This window comes from Rhinolophus sinicus, chromosome 8, assembly GCF_057876585.1.
Source record: "Rhinolophus sinicus isolate RSI-liver-muscle chromosome 8, RSI-T2T, whole genome shotgun sequence".
Classification (NCBI taxonomy): Eukaryota; Metazoa; Chordata; class Mammalia; order Chiroptera; family Rhinolophidae; genus Rhinolophus; species Rhinolophus sinicus.
Window position 1 is genome coordinate 74,249,825 of NC_142508.1, and position 23,199 is coordinate 74,273,023.

General features: G+C 38.5%; 1 long non-coding RNA gene across 6 annotated transcripts in view; it reads left to right on the forward strand.

Moving 5' to 3' along the window:
* LOC109457116 (uncharacterized) overlaps positions 1 to 23,199 on the forward strand; it is a 58,717-nt gene that overhangs the window by 6,041 nt on the left and 29,477 nt on the right. For 5 of the 6 annotated variants that reach the window (XR_016022091.1, XR_016022089.1, XR_016022092.1 and 2 more), the window contains exons 3-4: positions 520 to 585; positions 5,231 to 10,270. This is a non-coding gene — a long non-coding RNA (uncharacterized LOC109457116). The remainder of the gene's footprint in view (positions 1 to 519; positions 586 to 5,230; positions 10,271 to 23,199) is intronic. The other variant, XR_016022090.1, reaches the window with a different exon arrangement.

Consider the following 23,199-nt stretch of genomic DNA (forward strand, 5'->3'; position numbering starts at 1 on the left):
GCAATCTGATTCCTCTTTGTTTGCCTTTAAACTTAATTTTTTTTTTTGAACCATGTGTAAAGTTGTTGAATTTAAGAGATAAGAGGTTTGGGGTTTTTTTCCTCCTAAGGATAAATATAGGAAAAAATCTAAACATATCTGTGAATTAGTTGAGGTTTTTATCGTTGTCAACCAAAATTTATTAAGATTCATATGTTATATATATTAATAGTATTCAAATGTATTAAAACTCACACTCGTTTTATATAAAATGGGTGTGTGTGTGTGGTGGTGGGGGAGGTTCCCCACTCTTTTAAAAATCTGAAGAAAACACGTCCTTTCAGCAGTAATAGGTTATGGTTGATTAATTGAGAAGGTTGTGTTAAATGTTCTCTGGTGGAAATAGCTACAGTATGCTCTTTGAGAAATGTATCATTCAGGAATAAAATCAATCGAAGTATTGGTAATTAAATTGTAATTCCATGAAGGAAGGAAGTGGTAGGAAAGATGAAGCTAACTATTGCTGTTTTTCTTTTTAAGAATCTACGGTTCATAATGGAGCTACTGTGCTGGCTATTGGAAGGAGGAGATTCTGAAGATAGAGAGGTAATATTATCTCTTTTAAAAGAATACTTTCCTCTGTAATCCTAAGCCTTTATTACATATAAGAACTTTATCTAGTAGACAGCCATTTCTTTACATTTGAGATATGAAAATGATCTGATTTTCCTGTGCTGAGTTTTTGAGCTGCTTCTCCCAGAGCTATGGGTTGTGTTGGGAGAGCTGAGAAATCTCATCTAGGCATACTCAGCACCCTTAAAATAGCGTGTTTCTGAGAATTCGATCTGTGATGGTGGCCTGTACAGTTGTAGTAGACGTCATTTTAGTTGGTAGCTGATGTGCATGCAGTTAGCAGGTTGTTGGGCTGTCCTCATTTACCTCCCAGCCTTTGTTGCCTCCTCTGGGGGAATGCTCTCTTCTGCAGGGCGATTTATTGCCAGCCACAACCAAACTGTGAGTGGGAGACTTGGGGGTTGACAACTGGCTCCAGAGCTCTACCAAGGAGTTAGCTGGGCCCAGCCTCGGCTGCCCTAGTGCACTGCGGGCCAGGAGTGTACACACACACACACACACACACACACACACACACAAACACACACGAGTGCTTTTTCTAGTTCACAGCTTTAAGTCCCTTTCCATTTTTCGTGTAATCCTAGGCTACGGGTAATTCTGTCCTTTTCCTCTCGTTAGGTTGGCTTGCTGCTTGCTTTTGCAGCTGTTGCAGGGACTCAAATGGAATGGAGGACTTTGTATTATTCTGCATGATATATTTGATAATTTATTTGTGTGCTGTTTCATTTTCAAAAACCCAATGTTGATGTTAAAGAATGAACCTAAGATTGTTAAAGAACGAAAATTATGTTCAATTTGTATCAATAAGAAAAGCTTCTATGTCTCAAGCTATGTTGCCACATTGAATATGCAGGTTAAATTGAAAACATAAAACCCTTTTATAAAAGACTAGTTACTACAGCCAAGACTGTTTATACAAGCTTAAGTTGTGTAATGGTGTTTATATCATTTTTTTTCCCTTTTTTAAAAAAATGTACTTTTCTAGTCGTCAAAAATACCTACTCCCTGAACTACATCTATGGAGGGATATTAGTAAAACAATAAAGGGCTTCATGGTGTCTAATTATATAATGAGGAAATTGGTAAGCATTGTGGTAATGAAAATCAGTTTCTTCTATTAAGGAAGCTAGTATACATTTAAAAACAAAACCTTCAGGAAAAGAGTCTTAAATCTTTAAATCAAATGATGTTTTTGATTAACACAACAGGAAGGGGAAATATACCAATGTCAGATTCTTTTATTCATGCCTAGGTAGAGGTTGTAAGCAGCTAAGGAAGCCATTAAAATATAGCCTAGAAAAAATGGTGATATCAAAGTGATTACTTGGAAAGCAGTTTACATTTGCAAAACAATTCGATATTATGACCTTGACGAACTTTTACACTTTATATACTTGGGTTATTACTCCAGCTTTTAAAATAGCGATCTATGGTATAGCTTGTTTAGGGAATGCAAGGGTATTTTTGAGTTGACTTAATAGATCTTGCTGGTCATCTTAAAATATGCTACAATATTACAAAGTTGAAATGTAATATGTATTAATAGAAGGAAAATATAAAATTTAATATCTTGGCAACTGAGACCTTTAGACCTACTTTAAAAGTATAATCTCGATATCTATGGCACTATTTTTTGTCTTTGTTATATAGATAGAATTATGGATATTCTACAATCCAAATGTCTAATTCATTAACTCCAAATTTGATTCTCTATATTAAAAATGGACATGCTTTACAAAGTAAAATTTTGAGTCATGGGCTAATTTATTAAGCGTTAGTACATAGAAAAGCAGCCTTGATTAATTTAGAACTCTGAAAGGGGACAGGTAAAACTGTTTTCAGCTGAAATTTCCTAATACAGCAACCATTTAAATTAAATGTTTGTTAACATAATAGTGATGGCATTTTCTCCTCCTCCTCCTTGTGGTTTTGTCCAACTAGATGTTACAGTGGCAATTGCACTGACTGTTAAGTGTTTAAATGATGACACCATTATGTGAAGTGATTTTGAAATGAGAGATTCCAGCCAAGAATTACATCTGCTCCCATCTCCTTCAAATCATACTCTCTGGCAGTACAGATTATGATTGATTTGTTTGTGACAGATTGCAGGAAACAGTCATTGATTTTTCAATATTTTACCTTAAAATTATTTACAGTTGTAACCATGGGGAGGTATTTCCATGGGCTGTCAGCCCCTGAAAGACTAGGATAATATTCCCTGCTCTCTGACAAGACAAATTACCTGTAATGAGTGCAGTAGCTGAAGGGTATACTTTTATTTTAAAATATGTCAATAACCCCAGTGACTAAACGAATATTGATTTAGCATAATGAAGCCTGAGTAATGTGAAAATGAGCTTTTTCAAGGAGCATGGTAAAGACTCTCTTTTTAGCTGGTTCTAAGAAGCTTTTCATGCTTTTCAACTAGCCAGTGGCGATAAGGAGTTTTATATGCGAACCATCAGGAATGATAACCAGGGTCCAAATATTTTGCCCTTGTTTTTACTGATTCTTTTTCAAATCTTATTTGGAGTCTCTTAGCCATAGAATAGCTCCAGATTTGCTTGATCTTATCTTTACCCGACTTAATATTTTTACAATTCCAACATATTTTGTATTACAATCTCCGGTAATGAATATTAAAATATAACTATATGTACAATCATTTGTAGATGACATAATAATTATCTGAAGACATTTCAAATGGGTTATTGTAGTATTTAATGTGCCGTATTTTATGGTAGAATAATTCCCAGTCCCTGGACATCAGATTGCTTTCAGTGGGAATGAAGATTAATTTACTTAAGTCCTGATATTGTAGGCATCATGAAACATAGCATGTTTTCATTTTTGTCAGACTTCCACCCCTTTTTTAAATGTAATTCTAACCTTTTTATGGATTAAGATCTCAGTACATAAGGTCCTTCAAACAAGAATGATAGCAGAGATGTATATCGCTTTATTTTATAGTCCATCAAGGAGCCTGAAGATTTTATGACTGAATAAGTATCTCCATAGCTAACTTGGTAAGGAGAAAATAGGGTAAACAATGCCAGTAATATATAGCAGAAAAATCCGTATTTGAACAAGATGTCCAACTGATACTTCATGGGAACCTAACATTTTATGATAACTAATAGTAATAAAGTCTTATTAAAAGCAATAGGTAAAGTCCGTTTAGAAATTAAAAATGAATTATGATTTAAAGAAAATTCAGATGGCTTTTTGTGCTAGTTCTCTTGTAGCATGGCATTGGAAATGTTGCAATAAAATGAAAAATACGAACATATCTTTTAATGGAAAAAAGGATAGACTCTAGAACAAAAAAATTATTTCATTTTTTTCCCAGGTATTTGCCCAAGGGTGGGACACAGATGATCTGTCATTCGTCTTAGGTGCGTCTTGCAATAAACTAGATGTTATATAAAATACTGGTCCCATGGTTTCAAATGGTGTAAGATTTCATTTCTCCATCACCGCTCCCCCAAATTCTTTCCTTTGCTCTATTAAAATGACCCTTGAAAATAGAAATATGAGGGATGTACCATCATCATATATAAAACTGATAATCCAAATTCTTCAACCATTAATTTGGTTTATAGTTTTTTAAGTTGATGTAGTATCCACAGAACATAGGTTTCTACGGATAAGGCATAACAATAGTTATACCTTCCAGAAAAAAATGGATATAGATTATTTAATTGCTATTTTTTGTAGTTTCTTCAGACAAATCTACACTAAGGAAAACATCTATATTGTTGTTTAGTTTATTTTGGAGTAAAATAATAAATGTATTCTAGTCAGTACCTTTGACCCCATTCTTTAGTTTCAACATGTGTGTTCATTTTACAGTACATGTGTAGAACTATTTACGTGAATTAAATTTAATAAATACGTAGATAAAGTAAAGTTTTTTGGGGGAAATTATTCTGTTTTGGATATTATGCCTTTCTCCGTTTCTCTTCTCCCCTTAAAAAAAAAAAATAACTTGCCCTTGTTTTTTCTTCAGGGAATAACTATATAAAATATTTTTAAATCATGCAATTCATTACCTTGGGTTGGTTAAAACATTTACTTTTTGAAAAGGAGAAAATACTGAGTTTGAAAAATCTTTCGTGTATTTTTATCTAGTAAGATAAACAGTTTACTTTGTCACAGTACATACCAATCTACTTAGTTAATTTTTTTCCAGAATTCATTTTACTGTGTTTGATCTGACCTATGATAATTTAATATAGGAACAAATTAGCATATAATTCTATTTTCCATGTCACCTCAAGCAGTAGTAGAATTGTACTGCCACTTTTGGGGGACAATTTGATAGTTTATGTGACTGTAGCATTAAGTGTTTGCATATGTTCAGTGCATCCTGGCTCATGTGTTGTCGAATGTTTTAAAGTAAGCAGTTAGAGGAAATACCCCTGGTACTAAGTTATTAAAATGTCTCCTAAAGGTAGCATTTTTAATTAGTGTACATAATTGATTAATGATTTGTCTTCTCCCAAGCATAAAGCAGCAGGGCAAAGTTAAGTGCAGTTGGTGAAGTGGAAGATAATAGGGATTGATGGTGACAGTGATCATGACAACTAAATGTTTTTTTGTTTGTTTCTTTTAGATTCAGCTGTCGGTCTTCGAAATTTCCTGAGGTCTGTTCAATCTAGATGCAAAGGACATGGAAAAATCAAGTGCTCAAGTGGTTTAAATGTTTTGGATGTTCCTATTTATAGACTATAGTATTTTTCCCATTAAAATCCCAAGTTGTCATTCAGAAGAAGGTTATGTGCTTCTTGATCACCAATTTTATTTGAAATGCTAGTATTGTAGAGTATCGCCAAACATTGGTTGTTTTAATCAAAGTATAGAAAAAAAAATCAACTTCAGAAGTGAACTTTTTTTCCCTAAAATGTCTTTATTGGGTTGAATGAATGTTTATACCTGAAAAAGAGGTCTCAAAAAAAATAAAAATCCCTTTCTCCATCATAGCAATCTTCTGGCAATCCAGTATCATTAGAGTAGGTTTAAAATCACTTTCTTCTGTGACCCTATTATGTTTGGGGGAGAAAAAGGACTTGAAACATATCCGTGTATATATTTTAATTCTCTATATTAGTCCCTCTGGAATAGAACATTTTCTCCTTAACAAGTCTATTAGCTCAGCTCACATACAAGAAACAGTCGCCTTGACTGGCAGAGCGTCTGCTATGTGTTTGAACATTTGATTTATGTAAAGAAGGTTGATATCCAGTTTTCACAGAGTTCTTACATTAGAGTAGACTCAATAATGAGGACTTGCCTCCTCATTGTGAAATTCCTTGTTGTGACCTCTGTGGTGACTGCAGGATAACGGAAGGATTCGTCTTCCTCTGCGGCAGGCAGGCCTCCCGCCTCTGCGGTGTGAACACTGTGACAGGGTATGTCTGACCAGAGATAGCCCTCAGCTGGGGAACTGGGGGAATTCGCAGAGGAAACTGCTCTGAGTTACAGTGTTGGGAGTAACCCAGTTTGTACGTCATCCACTTCTGTAGTTTTGACCAAGGATCAAAGTGCTATGATGAATTCTTAAGCTCAGATCTCAGTATGGCAAAGTCAGTTTATCAGGCTAGAGTATTTGGTTTTTTATTATTCTAATTAAACTATATTTTGAGATAATTATAGACTTCCCATGCAGTTGTGCTAAATCATGGCGATCCCTTGTACCCGTTACCCAGTTTCCCCAATAGTAACACCTTCTAGTGTCTAGTACGGTCACAGCCTGGGTGTTGACATTGACACCGTCAGGTACAGAACGTTTCCTCACTGCAAGGATTCCTCAGGTTGCCCTTTTATATCCATACTCACTGCTTTCCTAACCCACCCCCTTAACCCTAACAACCACTAATCTGTTCTCCATTGCTATAATTTTGTCTTTTCAAGAATGTTACATAAATGGAATCATGTACTGTGTAACCTTTTGGGACTGGCTTTTCTCACTCAGCATAATTTTCTGGAGATTCAACTTGCATATATCAATAGTTTGTTCTTTTTTATTGTTGGGTAGTGGTCCATGGTATGATTGGCCCATGGTTTGTTTAACCATTCACCAGCTGGGACAGGGGTTGTTTCTAGCTTTTGACTATTACAAATAAAACTGCTATAAACATTTGTTTACAGTTTTTTTGTGTGAACATTAAGTTTTCATTTTCCTGGGATAAATGCCTAGGAGTGCAATTGTGGTTCATATGATAATTATATAGAGTATTTCTTTTTAAGACTAGAAGTGATTTTGTGTGTGGATGGGAAGACAAGGAGGACATCTACATTTTTGTGGTGTTTTTGCTTTAACTGGATTTGTTTAGGATTTTAAAACATGCAGACTGTCATAAATAACTTGTACCCGAATATCAAAAAAAAATTTTCCACAACCTAGATTTTTTTCTTATTTTTGGAGAAATACTTTTTAAAAATTTTTAAAGAAATATTTTGTGAGAGATAAACAATTCCTGTGTAAAAGAATAAAGGTAGACATACTATAGAAAAGATGTTGCAAAGCTGAGAGGTTACTTGAAGAAATTTAGGGGGAATTTTCCAGGTGTTAATGGAGACTTGACATTCAATGATATATTCTAACAATTTCTGAATTGATAGACTCTTTAGCTTTTGTTGCCGTCATCTTCCCTGCACCTTTTATTTATAGAATTAATTCATTATCTTTATAATTTGTGTTCAGTGGTATTGCATTTAATGCTCATTTAATTCAACTACATGCACTTAGTAGGGAAAAGAAAAAATTTTATTTAAGTATTTTTTCTTAGTACATGGCCCCTAAAAATGCAACTGCTTTACAGGATGTTTAATGGAAGAAACAGCTGTGTTCCAAACCCTGATGGAAATAGTACTGTTTTATAATTATTGAGACATAGTGAGGTATGTACAAAATTGTGGGTGCTATTTTTTGGGGGAGACCCACTAAAAGGATATTCAAGGATAATTTTTACTCTGATTTTCCATCATATATGTTAACTTTAAAACTCTGATGGAAGATATAGCTTCATTTTTTTTTTTAAAGAAACTTTGGATGTGGTTAACTGATTACAATAATCCTACTAACAGTCAATATTACAAATCTTTATTTTTTTGAGTGAAGCACTAGGCTCAGGGGACCCATCTTTCAATGCTTCTAAATATAGTTTCATCATTTTGGTCATGATCATAGTGATATAAATGATGTAAGATAATACAAAATCCTTGCCCTTAAAAATGACCTGGGTAAAAGTATGTATACATGGAATCTTTATACACCAGTAGGCATTTATCATTAAGCCGCTATTGAAGCACCCCATTATCTAGCACTTCTAGGCCCTGGGAACCTAACAGTAAAGAAGAACCATCCAGCCACTATTCGCTTAGCGTGATTGTCACCGCGCTTATCTTGGGCAGTGGGGACGGGGAAAGTAAAAAGGAACTGAGACAGAGACCAACGTGGTTATGCATTACTAGAAATCAAGAACCTTCCGGATTCAGGAGAGAAACTAGCAATGCTGAAACTGCTGGAGCAGACCTCACAGAAAATAGGCTGGAATTTTGAAGGAGCATACGAGTATTCAGAGGATGCCCAAAAATTTGTATACGCATTGTAAGATAACATCTCTTAACATGCGTATACATGTTTTTGGCACCCCTGGTCTACATGTGATGGAGACGGAGGACATCAGCTAGGAAGAGGGAAGTGAGCTGAGGTGTGGTTTGTTGGAAGTGGGGTGGAATCTGGTCTGGCTAGAATTTCCTGGGGCTTCAAAGGGGCTATATCACAGCCCCAAAGTATATGTAACAGCTTCCTATGTTTTAGGAACTCACCAGAAATGAGGCTTGCTTTTTAAGCAGAGTAATATTTGAATTTAAATAATGTGAGTGAAAAAAACTAGGGCTTGGAAGTATCTTTTAGTTCATGAGGCTCAATCTGTTTGTATGTAGGTGTGTGGGTGTGTATGTGTAAAATAAAATATAATTTCCCTCCTTTTGTTTTATAAGGAATAGAATATTTTACATAACTTGTCTGTTGTCTTAAATGCATTATCTGTAACACTATAATACTTTTTAAAGTTTTAGTTTATTTTAGGCTTAAAATAACAAAAGAATTAAAAGTTTATTTGGAAAAACTCCAAAATTAAAACAGCAAGATCATATGTAGATAAAAAGTTACATAAAGAGTACATTTGTAAGATTATATATAGAGCTGATGACTTTACTAAGAAACTATTTTGAGCACCCTAAGAAAATACAAGTATTTCTGTGCATTATTTTTCTTATTCAAAATACCTTACAAACTCAATGCATAAAAATACCTTATTTTTCAAGGTAGTAAGAGAGCTAAGAGCCTTTTCTAAATATGCATCTAATTTTAGGTGGCTAAAATAGGAAAGCTGTAATATGACTGAGGCCCCTTTAACTGGGGAACTTGGAAAAATGAAGAGACATAGGGTCTGGTAGAGTTGCTTTAAATTTCTATAAATCATAGGTTTGACCAAAGCAGTTATAAAAGACATTAAAATTAAGATATTCAGGATTTTATATGTAATAATATTGATTCCTATATCCCCAACTATATGGCATTGCCAATATTGGAGGCGGAAAAGAATCATGTTTTGTAAAAGGGCTACATTAGGTCAGCGACTTCAAAGTTCTGAGTATATATATAATGACCAACCGTTGTGGAATCATCTTGTAATACTGTTTATCTAGCAGTTAAAAAAATAAAAGAAAAAGAAAACGGTGCAATTTTAGACAGTTTAAAAAAAAAAATTTTTACAAATACTGCAAATCATAGGTTGGTTACCACTAGACTTCCTGACTCTGCTGTGATTGCTGTATTCTCTGTATATTCTTTTAAAATACCAGGCACTTTATAATTTTGTCTATAATTGTTTATATATATTTTCTCCACAAAATGTTTTTAGAACAACTTACTGCTAAATTACCCTAACCCACTTGTCATCTTTCAACTTTATGTATGAATATACTCAAGTGTCAGTTGCAAGACATTAGCAGACTACTTTATTTTTTTCCAGGAGCCTTCTTATTCAAAATACCTTTCAAACTCAATGGTAAAAATAGCAGGCCACTGCCACTTGCAGGCTTTTGAAGCTGGAGAAAGCTTGTTTTTCATATGAAGAAGCCGAGTCCCAGGAAGATGAAATGACTGCTAGGAAGTGATAATGAGGATCTTTGACTCCAAAGCAAATACGGCCAACTTGACGATGCAAGTTTCCAATTCTGAAAATTCAGCTTACAGCTACTTGTATCACAGCCATGTTCTTGGTGATATTTTATTCTTTATATGGTAGAAATAAATGTCTACTGTCATCTGTACATGTCATATAAACGTTTTGGCACTGAATATGGGGACAATATAGTAGCAAGTGAACGTGTGCTCATCTCAGAACTGGATTGTAACCACTAGAATTCATGACCATTTATGCATACCTGCTGTGTTTTAACATTGTGACAAATCCAGGGAATCACATATGAATACGACATGTTCCCTGAATTCAAGAAATTGGGCACTAGGCTCAAGCCTGGAGAGGAAATGGTGAACAGCATGCAGAGTTTGCCCTCGTGGAGCTTCGAGCTAAGAACTACTGTGGAGAGAGGCTTACACAGACCATTTCAGCACAGCATGGTAAGAGGGAAAGGCCAGGTGTCGTGGGACCACAGGGGCGCCATCCCTAACCAAGCCTGACAGGGTGGACAAGATCAGGGAAGGCTTCCTGGAGGAGGGGGCATTGGGGTTGAGCCCTGAAGGAAGTGGGCTCCAGGCAGGGGGAGCAAAGACCAAAGACAAGTGAGAGCACAGTGCTTTGGGAGTCTGTAAGCAGTTTGAGAGTCAGGGGAGGGGTGTGTGCAGAGATGGGAGAGAGACAAGAGTAAGCAGGGGCCAGGCTGTGGAGGGCATTTCTATGCCCGACAGAGAAGTTTGCTCTTTGTTTTACATTCACCTGATCAAGTCTGTGTTTTAGAAATATCACTCTGGGTGGTGACATGGGAAGTGTATTGGAGGCCAGCAAGATTGGACGGTGAGAGACAAGTACGGTGATTTTTGCTAGTAGTTGTCCAGGTGAGAGAGAATAGTTGTTTGAGCTAAAAGAGTGGCCAGAGAAAGGAGAAATGTCAGTGGATTGATGGGAGATACTAAGATGCTGGAAATAAAAGGACTTGGTGACTGGTTACATGTGAGGATAAAGAAAAAGCATGTCAACAAGAGTGTCCAGACAGTTTCAACAGTCAGAGGTGGTGCTGGTGTTTTGAGACAGGGAGCTGAGGGAAAGCAGGTCTAGTGGGGAGAAAAAGATACAGTGTGGGTGGGCAGAGCCTTTGGTTTTGAGGTGCCAGTAGAATATCCAAGGGGTCTGGAACTTACAATCTAGTAGCAGGCAGGGAACACAATCTATTCTTTTATAGTGGTGTAAATTTTTTTTCTCTTAAAGGGCCAATTTCTCAAAAATGTTTTCTTCATTGCATTTTTTTTTGTTAGTTGTATAATATAGCTGCAATGGTCCTGTGAAAAACAAGTCTGAGATAAATTGTTATTATTGAGCAATGTTTGTTTTGAAAAAGATGGGGTTCAAAAGCCTGTAAAGTAAGGAAAGTGCTGTTCCTACTTATGGTTACCCACTAAACAGTTCAATGAATTAAGTGTACTAAATTTCAGGTGTGCATAAAAATTTAAAGAGAGCGAGGGGCAAAACATTTCCAGGAAAAAAAAGCACTGGAGAATACTTTTGTTTTTAGAAACTTGATGAGGTTGGATTACACGTATGCTTAAGTAATTAGTATGTAATGGTATCTGGATCTTATTACCGCCAACATTCATTCCACAAGTGCTTACTCAGCACCTACTAGATACTGGGTATGGACGGCGCTGGCCGTAGAGTGGGCGCCACAGTTCCCATGAGCATGGTCCTTTCCTCGCAGAGTTTGTCGTCTACCTGACAGATTAGAAGTCCTGAAGGGAGCTAGCTCTTTATGATATTCCTGTCAGTGTCTGCTTCATAGACTTGACACACAGAGGTCAGGCAATTAAGTTTGTGAACTCATCCTAGAAAAAGTGCCACATACCTCATTGCTCAATATCACCATGGTCACCTTCCAAGTACTACCCTTGGGAAGCTATGCACCAACACCAGCGCCTAGTCCACCCTTCAAAGCAATTTTGGAACTCTTTTTCTGGAATGGCCATCAGAGCTGTCATCATATTACCATTGATGCCCTGAATGTCATCAAAATGTCTTCCTTTCAGTATTTCCTTTATCTTAGTTTAAGGGTAAAGAAAGAAGTCACTGGGGCCAGGTCAGGTAAGTAGGGAGGATGTTCCAATACAGTTATTTACTGGCTAAAAACTCCCTCACAGACAGTGCTGTGTGAGCTGAGCATTGTCGTGAAGCAAGAGCCATGAATTGTCGGTGAAAAGTTCAGGTCGTCTAACTTTTTCACGCAGCCTTTTCATCACTTCCAAATAGTAAGCTTGGTTAACTGTCCAATTGGTACAAATTCATAATGAAGAATCCCTCTGATATAAAAAAGGTTAGCAACAATTTGCAACAAATTGGTGAACTTAATTGTCAGACTTCGTGTGTGTGTGTGTGTGTGTGTGTGTGTGTGTGTGTGTGTGTAGCGGGGAGCCAAAAAAAAATATACACATGACTTGCGCTCATCTTTTGTTATCTATTTATATTATTACAATTTTTAATAAGGTTTTTTCCATTCTTAAAATGTGTATACATTTTGTTGGCACCCTCTGTGTGTGTGTGTGATCAAATACATTGTTTCCATTATTTTGAATAAACTGTTATCTGTGAGGTCAATTAAGAAAAATAAAGGTTTTACCTTCACTTACTCCTTTTCCTATGTTCATCCTTTCTTTATGTAGATCTGAATTTCTGAATTGTATGATTTTTCTTCTCTCTAAAGAACTTGTTTTAACATTTCTTACAAGACTGGTCTACTCTCAACAAATTCTCTCAATTTTTGTTTTTCTAAGAAAGTTTTTTTCTTCTTTACTTTTGAAGAATAATTTTTTAGGGTACAGAATTCTAGATTGGTGAGGGTTTTTTAATTTCCTCTCTAAGTATTTTACTCCATTCTCCTCTGCTTACATGATTCTGAAAAGTCAGATGTAATTCTTGTCTTTGTTCCTCTGTAGGTAAAGCATTTTTTTCCTCTGTTTCTTTTAGGACTTTATCTTTGCTTTTCTGCAATTTAAATATGATATGCCTATGTGTAGGGTTCCCCCCCACCACCCTTGGCATTTATCCAGCTTGTTCTGTTTCCTGGATCTGTGGTTTGGTTATATGACATTAATTTGGGGAAATCTCAGTCATTATTCCTTCAAATATTTCTTCTATTCCTTTCTTCTACTTCTGGTACTCTCATTATGCATATGTACATCTTTTGTAGTTATGTCACAGTTCTTGGATATTCTGTTTTTCTCATTCTTCTTTCTCTTTTCAGTTTTAGAGATTTCCACTAAGATATCCTCAAACTCAAAGATTCTTTTTTCAACCATGTCCAGTCTACTAATAAGCCTATCAAAGGCATTCTTAATTTCTGTTACTGCATTTTTTATCTCTAGCATTTCTTTTTTTATTGTTTCTTAGAATTTCCATCTCTCTGCTTACATTATCTGTTTGTTCTTACATCCTATCTGTTTTATCCCTTAGAGTTCTTATCATATTAATCATAGTTGTTTTAAATTCCTGGTCTGAGAATTCCAATATCCCTGTCATATCTGAGTCTGGTTCTGATGCTTGCTGTCTCTTCAAACTCTGTTTTTGCTATGCCTTTTAGTTTTTTGCTTTTGTTTTTGTTTTGCCTTGTAATTTTTTCTTGGTATTCAGGTATGATGTACTGTGTAAATTGAACTGTTGTAAATAGGCCTTTAGCAATGTGGAGATAGGTCATGGTAGGTGGGGAAGCATCCATTAGCCCTATGACTAGCTCTCAGCCTTTTAGGGAGTCTGTGCCTCTTGCCTGAACTTCAGAGATGCTTCTCAGTCACCCACTCCCCTTAGATGGGACAGGATGACTAGAGAAGGCTGGTGTTGCATATTTCCCTTTATGTGGAAGGCCAAAGCCAACTGGAAGTGGGTGTTTCTTTTCCCCCACATCAGTTAGGCACTGATAAAACCCCAGCAGATCAGGCTCTGTTAAAATAGTTTCTCCTGAAAGTATGTCTTGTTAAGAACAGAATGCTCTGGCACTTTTTAAAATGATTCCCTTTCCCCTCCCCCGTCCGGAACCTGGGAAGCTGGAGAAGGTTTTTCTCTGGTATTCACTGTGCGAAGCTGGTTGAACTGGAGAGAAAACTCACAAAAGTGTGGAGAACACCCTATGACTACATCCCCTGGAGATTTTGACTCTCTGAGCCTCCAGCAATTTGTCAATTACAGTTTAGGTTTCTCCTGCCCTAGAACTGGTTCCGGTGGAGGAACCAGTATTGGTGGAGGAACAATTCTCTGTATTGACTTTGCTGTCTCTCTAATTTGAGGGACAGCTGTTTGCCCTGTGACCTCACTTCTCTTAGTGATCTAAGATTTGCTGATTTTGCAGTTTGCTTAGCTTTTTGCTTGTTGTTGGGGTGGAGTGGTGACTTCTAAGCTCCTTACACATCAGAGCAGAAACTGGAAGTCCACAAACTTTTCTTATCAGCCCATGACAAGATAAATACCAAAAATAAGAGAAAGCATTTCGAAACTTGTATTAGCAATTTGACATTGCTGTGATACCCAGGCACACGATTTTATATTTTACAAGAATATTGATCCACAGACAACTGGATTTAAGAATAAAACAAAACAGCAATTGGCCCTGCAATGCAGATGGATGGAGAAGCATGGGACTAAGAGGCAGTCAAAACCATGCTGGTTTGGGATGGGAGCTACACCACTGTTGCAGTTGTCTGGAAGGTACCCTGAACTCCCTGGGGACGAAGGTCAAACTGCCTGGAGCACATATGGAAGGAAGATGAAGGGTTTTCAGAGTTGATGCGGTGGGGAGGGTGCAGCGTCATATGGGTGAGCAGAGACATCTCCCACCCTCTTCTACCTCACTCTTGCTTTTAGAATGATCTTTCTAAAATGGAGCTCTGATCAGGTGACAACTTTGCTTAAATCCTTTAGAGACGTGCTCCTGCCTAACACTTGTCAGCTTCTCAGCGTCATTCACGAGGCCACTCAGCACCTGACCGGAGAACTCCAGCTTCATTTTCTCCCACTCCCACCGTGCACGCCTCTCTCACAGCAACTGGTTTTCCTACAGTAGACCTCAGCTGCATGGCCTCAGCTGCATGGCCAGCCCCATACCTGCACATCTCCTGCCTCTTCTGTTTGGAAGGCCCTCCCTCCTCTCATGCTTTTCTGGTGAAATCCCACATGTCCTTTATCATCTTCTTTGAGATTTTCCTGTACTTGAATTCAGTCATAGCTCTGATAACTTCACAGCCCTGTGTCTTCACTGAGCATCTCACTACCGGAAAGGGAGTTGCGTTTTAGGCCACTGGTAGGAGTAATTACCAAGTAACAATAAAAATGGCATCTGGACATCTCAGGGATGGGGGAGAGGGAGGTTGGGTGGGGGGATGTAGCTTTCCAGGGTAGAGGCAGATTCCTGGGATTCCCATCCTTCTCAGAGAGAGACCCTCTAAAGCAGGGCTTGGCAAACTTTTTCTCCAAAGAACCACCTAGTGAATATTTTAGGCTTTGTGGGCCAGACAATGTCTGTTGCAACTATTTTGTCATTGCAATGTAAAAGCAGCCATAGACAAGTGGGTGTGACGGGGTACCAATGACACTTTTATAAAAGTGTTCCAATAACATTTACAAAAACAGGCTGCAGGCTGGATTTAGTGCATAGGGTGTAGTTTGCCAAACCCTGCTCAAAAGAGAGAGAATGTGCCCCTTCTTCTGCCTGGTCTCTAAATAGCCCTTCAGAGGCCTTGCTAAGTTTACCTTTAGAGTTTCTGAGTCCCTGGATTTTTTGCCTCTAAAATAGCATAAACACTGAGTAATTTGCCCCTACTTGCCAATCAGTTGCAGAGGCTTGAAACGTGGAGTGAAAGATGCATGGCACGCGCTGAACGTGGTGTAGGTGTTTGTAAAATTAATCCCTAAGCCAGGTCTTTATGAGATAGACCGGTGGGACGCTTACTGTGAAACTATGTGGAGACTAAAACTTTGCCCCAAAGCGAATTTGTAATGTCGGCAGTGTCGCCTGTGTTTTGGTGGGCTGTGTGAACTTTGGATGTGGAGTGTGGAGTGAAGCTTTTCCTAAACTGGGGTAAGCCTGGAGACCTTCCCAAGGATACCAGTGTCCGTTGTCTGGTATACTGTCTAGAATTCACAGCCCCGGGGGGAAATGGCAAAGGTTACTACATCTTTGAGTTAACAGAGTGGTAAGACAGTATAGCAATGCATACATTAAGCCCGTAGACATTACAGGCAAGCATGCCTGCTTCTGTGGTCTTATACTGTATAAAATGCCCAAACCAAATAGCCATGGAAATTAAAATCTAAAACGTGGGGTTATTAAAACCCTGACATAACCAGCACCAGGGAGGTGAGGAAAGCTTGCCAATAATACATATAGCCTTTGTCACCTCCCTCGGACCCTGAGGGCTCCATGGAGGTCACCCTGCCACCCGATTTCCCCAGGGCCACAAATCCCAGCCTCACCGCTCCCCTGGGACGAGCCTCACTACTAGTCAGACTGATAAAAGATGTCAGGATGTCAGGACATCTTTTGTCAGCCTGACTAGTAGTGAGGCTCGTCCCAGGGGAGCGGTGAGGCTGGGACTGGGACTTTGTCCTCGACATCTTCTGCTGCTATTTTGAGGGTCTTCAGATCAGCCACAGTCTCCTACTCTGAGCTCACCAGCAGCTTTTGCCCCAGATGCAGTCAAAGTCAACGTGTGCTTTCTAGCCGTCAGTGGAGCGCTCTCCTTAAGGTCCAAACTCTTTCTTTCCCTTTCTGTATGTCTTACATGTCTAACCACCCCTTCCCCCAAAAGTTGGTGATGTTCCTGGTATCGCCCATCTTTTATGTACCGTATATGACATCCAAACCACTTGCAAGTTATATTTATTCCGTAACAATTTATGGAGCATCTACTATGTCTTTATGATGTGAAATCAAATAAGAATGGTATAAAATGTTCACTTGATCATAACACAGATGCAAAAGGTAGGTTTGTTTCTCTGTAGCCTCTTCTCATGAATGTACTGTATAATTCTTTAGATTTTATTACAAGGGTGTAAGTTAGCAATTTTATACCTCTTTTCTCACCATTTACCTTTGGACATTTAGCTTTTTTATTTTGAAGGTCCACTTTCAATAAATTTATTGTCAATTTTGAAGAGGACAAATTTTAGTTTATTTTAATGTTATGTACTTTCATACTTGAATTATTTACTATGGGTTTGGTTATTGACCTATCTTATTTGTCACTTTATGACACACATATTTTCAGTGGAGACGCTTAGGCTAAGCTATATTTATTTATACCACGATACATTAACCATAAAACTATCTAACTACAGTAAAACCACAATAATCTGGAATCCTCAGGGAGTGGGTTATTCAAGATAGCCAAGTTTTTAAGAATTAAGATTAACTATTTGTGATAGAGACCTTTTTCAAAATGGCTCATACCCTATTATCTTGAAAACTATCGGAGTCTCATTGAACTTTGATGATCATGGTCACCAGTAAGAATTGCACTATAACTCAGCTCCCATAAAGGACTTGGGTGTTTTGTTTTTTTGTTTTGCTGTTGTTTAATTATCTTTGGCATTTCTTAATTGTTTCTGTCTTTTCAATTGCTGTCAGCTATATTCTCACTGGCCCTACCTGTAGTCCTCCCTCTGCCCTTCAAATTGTTGCCTTTCTGCTTTTGTGGACCTGGAGACTGGGTAATGGAGCTTATTAGGATACAGGCAGGCATGAGAAAAGACTGCGCAGGCTCTGTAACGAGGCAGTTGTGTATCAACTTGTGAGCAGCTCATGTCTCCCTGAAAATCCTTGTTTACTCACGTCAGTTCCCTGTGTGCTTTACCCAAACTGGGTGATACGATGGGGGGAGATCTGTTGTAACTGCTGCCCTCAACATGCTCTTACTTCACAGAGCTCTGCAGAAGCTCATTCTAGCCAGGAGAGGGGCGCTCTGGGCCTCGTGTCTGGGAAACAAGGCAGTTAGTTAAACACTCTTTAGGGAAAAAGCTCAGGTTGAAAACAGACCTCATTTTAAGTTCTAGTTTATTAAACGATGCCTTTATTGTAATGACATCCTGCTAATTTCCTTTCTTTATCTTATTGCTTCTGTTTCCTTTTTTAAAAAACATACATTGCTAAACATGTTATTTTGGCTTGTAATTTACTGGGACTAAAGCTAAAGCCTTAATTCTAAAACAAATGATCTCTAGTCAAAATTGTGGAGTCCTTGATGATTCTTAATGATTCTAATGTTTTTCTTTATTTAATGCATATTATTATGAATGAGTTACATACATTTTTTTTAACTTTAAGTTGTTTGCACAATAACATAATGAAAAATGCGTTGTTAAATATACTGGCAGGTGATTGTTAGACCAGAAGTTTTCGTTACCTTACATTTCCATGGTTCTTTATGGCTTCTCCATTGTTTTCATTGTGTTTTCTCATTGGATCTTTAGAACAACCCAGTAATTATAGTGTAATTATAGTATATTAGAACCAGGAGACCAGAGGTACCAAGGCATCCAGTGACTTGCCCAAGGTCATGCCATTGTTAGTGTTCTCAGGATTGGGCCCAGATCCTCTTCTTTCAAGACCAGTGGGTTTCCCTCACTAGCTCCTAAGTAGTCATTGATATGTAACAGGTGAGACTTAGTTCTCAATGTGCAGACACATTAGCTCTCAATTTGCAGAATGGGGCTGCTAACTTCTCTGAGAATATGAAGTGTCGGATCTTCTAGCGGAAGAAGTTGGGAACTTGATTGGCATGCGATCCCGAGGGGAAGAAGTCTTTCATCCTCAGCTATCAGTGATCCTGTTGCTGTTGGAGGAGGGTGGAGATGACCTGCTTGGGATCTGAGGATCAACTGGTCAGTGGGGTGCAATAATTTGGGGACCCTAGGACTAAATATAGTGGCTTTAGTTATGTTGACCTTAAACAAATAGCCAGGTATTTCTCCATAAAAATGGGTTTATTTGGGAACAACGAAAAATTACAATTCAGGACATGCAGTCTAAGGGGGAACCATGTGCAAGTCAGCAAAACAAAGGAGAAGAACCCTCTTTTACGGACTTGGGAAGGGCTGTGGTAAACAAAGAGTCCATTGGAGGAAACTGAAAGTTTGAAGTACAGTGACTTTTTATTGGCTGAGTTATGGCAGTCTCCCATTGGCTGAGCTGTTACTGGGCAAGGAAGCATGTTTTTTTCCCCCTGCTGGGTAGTAATATACTGTGTTTCCCCGAAAATAAGACCTAGCCAGACCATCAGCTCTAATGCGTCTTTTGGAGCAAAAATTAATATATTTTAAATATAAAAATTTAAAATATAAAAATTATATTTTAATATAAGACTGGTATAATATAATATAATACCTGATATGATATATAATATAATATAATACTGGGTATAATGTAATATAATACTGGATATAATATAATACTGGATATAATATAATATGATACAATGTAATGTAATATAATATAATTCCAGGTCTTATATTAATTTTACACATTAGAGCTGATGGGCCGACTAGGTCTTATTTTCAGGGAAACACGGTAGTATCACTTCCGGTTGGAAATGCAAGGTACTTCCTGTTGGGGTCAGTAGTGTGCATTGAGTGACGTGTGTTAGAGTTCTCTCTTCTAGACTCTTGACTCCATTTAAATGAGATTTCTGTTTATTAATTTTCATACCTACCCCTTCTGATCAAGATCTTTCTCCAAAAGCATTGCTGATCAAGAGTTATTAATAGTTTTTTCCAGATTCAGTGATCGTTTGTCCCTTGATGCCAGGACCTTTCCTGGGTGTCATTTCCCATGTTGGAGGGAAAGTGCACAGATGGGAAACCTATTGTGATCCCATTTGAGTAACAAAAAGAGGTAGGAGGGAGATCTCTCATCTCGCATTTCCTGTCTAAAGTCTGTAGCTGAGAATAGTAAACGTACAGCAATGTACACTCTGAACTGAAAGAATTAAACAAACACTTTGGGAAGACACAATGCAGGAACAAAACATGAAGCAATTAAACAGTATTGTTATCTCAAAAGAAATTCTTTGGAAAAAATGTCTCAAATGTAGCCCATAGGTTGCAAAATCAGAGACTATGACTTTTGATAAGAATCCAGAGTCAGTTAACAGTCTAGATGTAAGAGAGACTTAATTTTAAACCTAACTGGTTTGGTCCCTGAAAATCTTGGGAAAGCTGTCGCATCAGGTGTTATCTGCTTCAATTTTGGGAAATCTTCCCCTTCAGGTCAATAGATGGTGTGCAGGTCCAGTCAGGGTTAGGGCTTTCCTTAGATGTGTCACGTGAAGCTAGGAGTCTATGCCCTGCAGTTTGGTGGCACAAATGTTGGTTAGCAGTACCTGATAGGGGCCTTTCTGGCAAGGTTGAAGAGAGTCTTTCTGGAAGTTTCTTTTCCAGTAGGTGAAGTCTCCAGGTTGCAAAGCTTGTTGCTTATGTCTTCATATCCCTGGAGCACACTGTCAAGACTTGGTTAATCTTGATAGAAGCAATTAGGACTTTACAGTATTGAAGTATATCTTCTTTTATCAGCTGCAGATCAAAAGAGGCAGAGGCTGGATGCATTAGGCACCCTGTGATTACACATCGAGGGTGAGAGTTTGAGTTCCAAAGAGGGTAGAGCTGAGATTGAAAAGAACCAACAGCAATGCTTTCGGCTATTTGGGGAGTATCTACAGATTTTGTCAGTTGAGTCTTAATAATGCTATTAGGGCATTTGACTAAACCTAAGGATGAGGGTGGTAAGCCCAGTGAAAAGTATTATAAAACTAGCCAAATTGCAGAGGCTTGTCAAAGCACCCGATGGGTAAAATGGGCATCCTGGTTACTATGGAGTTTAAGAGGGGTTCCCTACGTAAGGATAATCTTTTCCAAAAGGACTTTAGCTGCAGAAGAGGCAGTAGCCTGTCTACAAAAGAAAGCTTCAGTCCAGTGAGAAAACATACAGACCATGACTAAAACATTTATCCATGAGACGGGGGCAACTGTTTGAAATCCATTTGCCAAACCTTAGATGGTCCATTAGGCAATTAAACATGGGAGCAGTGTGAACTGGCTTCCTTGGGTTGTGCTTTGAACAGGTGGGACAAGTGAGGTAGGTGCTTTTCGTGGCTTTATTAATATTTCCCCACCAATAATGATTCATGAATGCTATCATTTTGTCAGTGGACCAATGGCTTAATGCATGTACAGTAGTTAGGAGTGGGGATTCTAGAGTCTTCGGTAGGATTGAGTTGTTATTTGGCCCAAACCAGAGCTTTTTCTTTTTATGAAACCAACAACTATTGGATTTTCAACTTTGTTTTTCCTTTTCTGAGGCCACTTGTCAGCTTCTCTAGTTGGGTTTTCTAAGTTGTAATTTGGGAAAATATCCCTTTCGACCATGAGAAAGGTTTGACCACTGCTGGTTCCTTTGAGGGCAGCATTTGTCAGCAAGTTGATTTCCCTTAGCTATCAGACAGTCACGGTTAGGATGCCCTGGGACCTTAATAATACCTAAAGCAGCAGGTAAAAGTATAACATTCACTAATTCCTGAACATATTGGCCATTTTCCATTTTGTTTCCACTGGAATTAAGGAAGCCTCATTGCTTCCACAGCATTCCAAAATCATGAGCTACTCCAAAAGCATACCTACTATGAGTATAAACGTTGCAGTTTTGCCCTTGGCTAGGATGCAGGTCTGTATGAGTGCATACAATTCTGGGCCGTAGTAGTCAAAAGCAAAGGTGCAATTTCAGTTACTCAGTGGGTGTTTATATTGCATATTCAGCACATTTGCATTGTCACCTTTTAAATAAGAACCGTCAGTGAACCATGAGAAGTCAGCATTCCTCAAAGGAGTTTCCTTCAGATCATCATGAGGAGTCAATCAGGAAGTGATCCACCAGTGTTAGGCTTTGTGAGGGGCTTTGTGGGTAATGGAAGGGAGAAGAGGGGCAGGGTTAGTTATTGCAGTGCGAAGGAGCTATGTGAGGAGCAGTTAATAGAAAGATGATTTCGTAGCAGGTGAGGCGGCTGACCAGAAAATGTTGAATGTGGTGAGAATTCAGAGGGTTTCTACTGCATGGGGCACAGAGATGGTTAAAGAGGACCCCATCGCGATTTCCTCACTGACCTTAACCAAAGGACAGTGGCAGGGATGGCTCTAAGGCAAGGGTCCCCCATGGTCCCGTTGCTGGCTATAATACCCTATTCAGTGGTGGTCCTTATATTTTTGTGTAAGTACCGTAAGGGCGTTCCCTTCCTTTTCATATACAAAAGGAAAAGGGGGAATTTAATAATTGGGATACCCAAAGGCAGATGGGTTCATTAAACTCTCCGTTAAGACTTTAAAGGCTATGCTATCCTTTTCTTCCCATACAATTGGGTCAGAGTTTCTGTTCTTTAGTAAAACATGCAGAGGTTTGGCCATAAGGGATCCAATTTCGGCAATAACCAACCAGCCTATGAAAAGCTTGCAGTTGATGCTTACTTTGGAGTTTGAGGAGACTTAAAACACCACGAAGTCTTTCTGGATCTAGGACAGCCCTGTTCTGACATTAGAGGCATTCCATAGTGAACTTGGGTTTGGGCAAACAACAATTTTTCCTTAGCGACCTTATGTCCCTTGAAGGCTAAAAGCTTTAGCAAATGGATGATGTCTTCCTGTGGGGGATTTGTGAAGAGCAAAGAAGCAAGTCGTGCATATATTTCAACAAAATAGAACCCCCTAGGGAACTGTATATCACCCAGATCAGTCTTCAGGATTTGTGAGCAATAAGAGGGGGCTCTCAGTAAACCCCCGAGGCATTGCTGTCCAGGTGCAGTGTTTTCATTCCCAAGTGGAGACAAAAGGTATTGGCTAGCTCCATCAACTGGAATGCTAAAGAATGCGCCACATAAATCACTTACACTAAAGAATTTACTTTCAGTTGGGATGGACGTTAGTAGCATTCGGAGCAACAGAGCATCAAGGGGTAGCATGCTGTTCATTGCTCAGAGGTCCTGGCAAACCTCTACCCTCAGAACCTTCGCTTTCCTCATAGGTAACAGGAGTATTCCAGGGACTAGTGCACGGGATAATGGGGACCCGAGTCTTTTATGGGCTTCATACCTTGAAGCGTTTCTTTCCTTATGAGGTATTGATTGATTTGGGGAAGGGGTTTTGAGGGACCTGTTTGAGTCTTGATAGGAGGTGCAGTGTGGATTCTGCCATTATCAGTTGAAGATTTTGCTCATAAAGAGGATGGTGAGCTGATCCAATAGGGACAGATGATCAGTGATCCAAGATTCACCTATAGTGCCATCAGTCTTGGAGCAAATAAAAGATGTCGAGAGGTCAT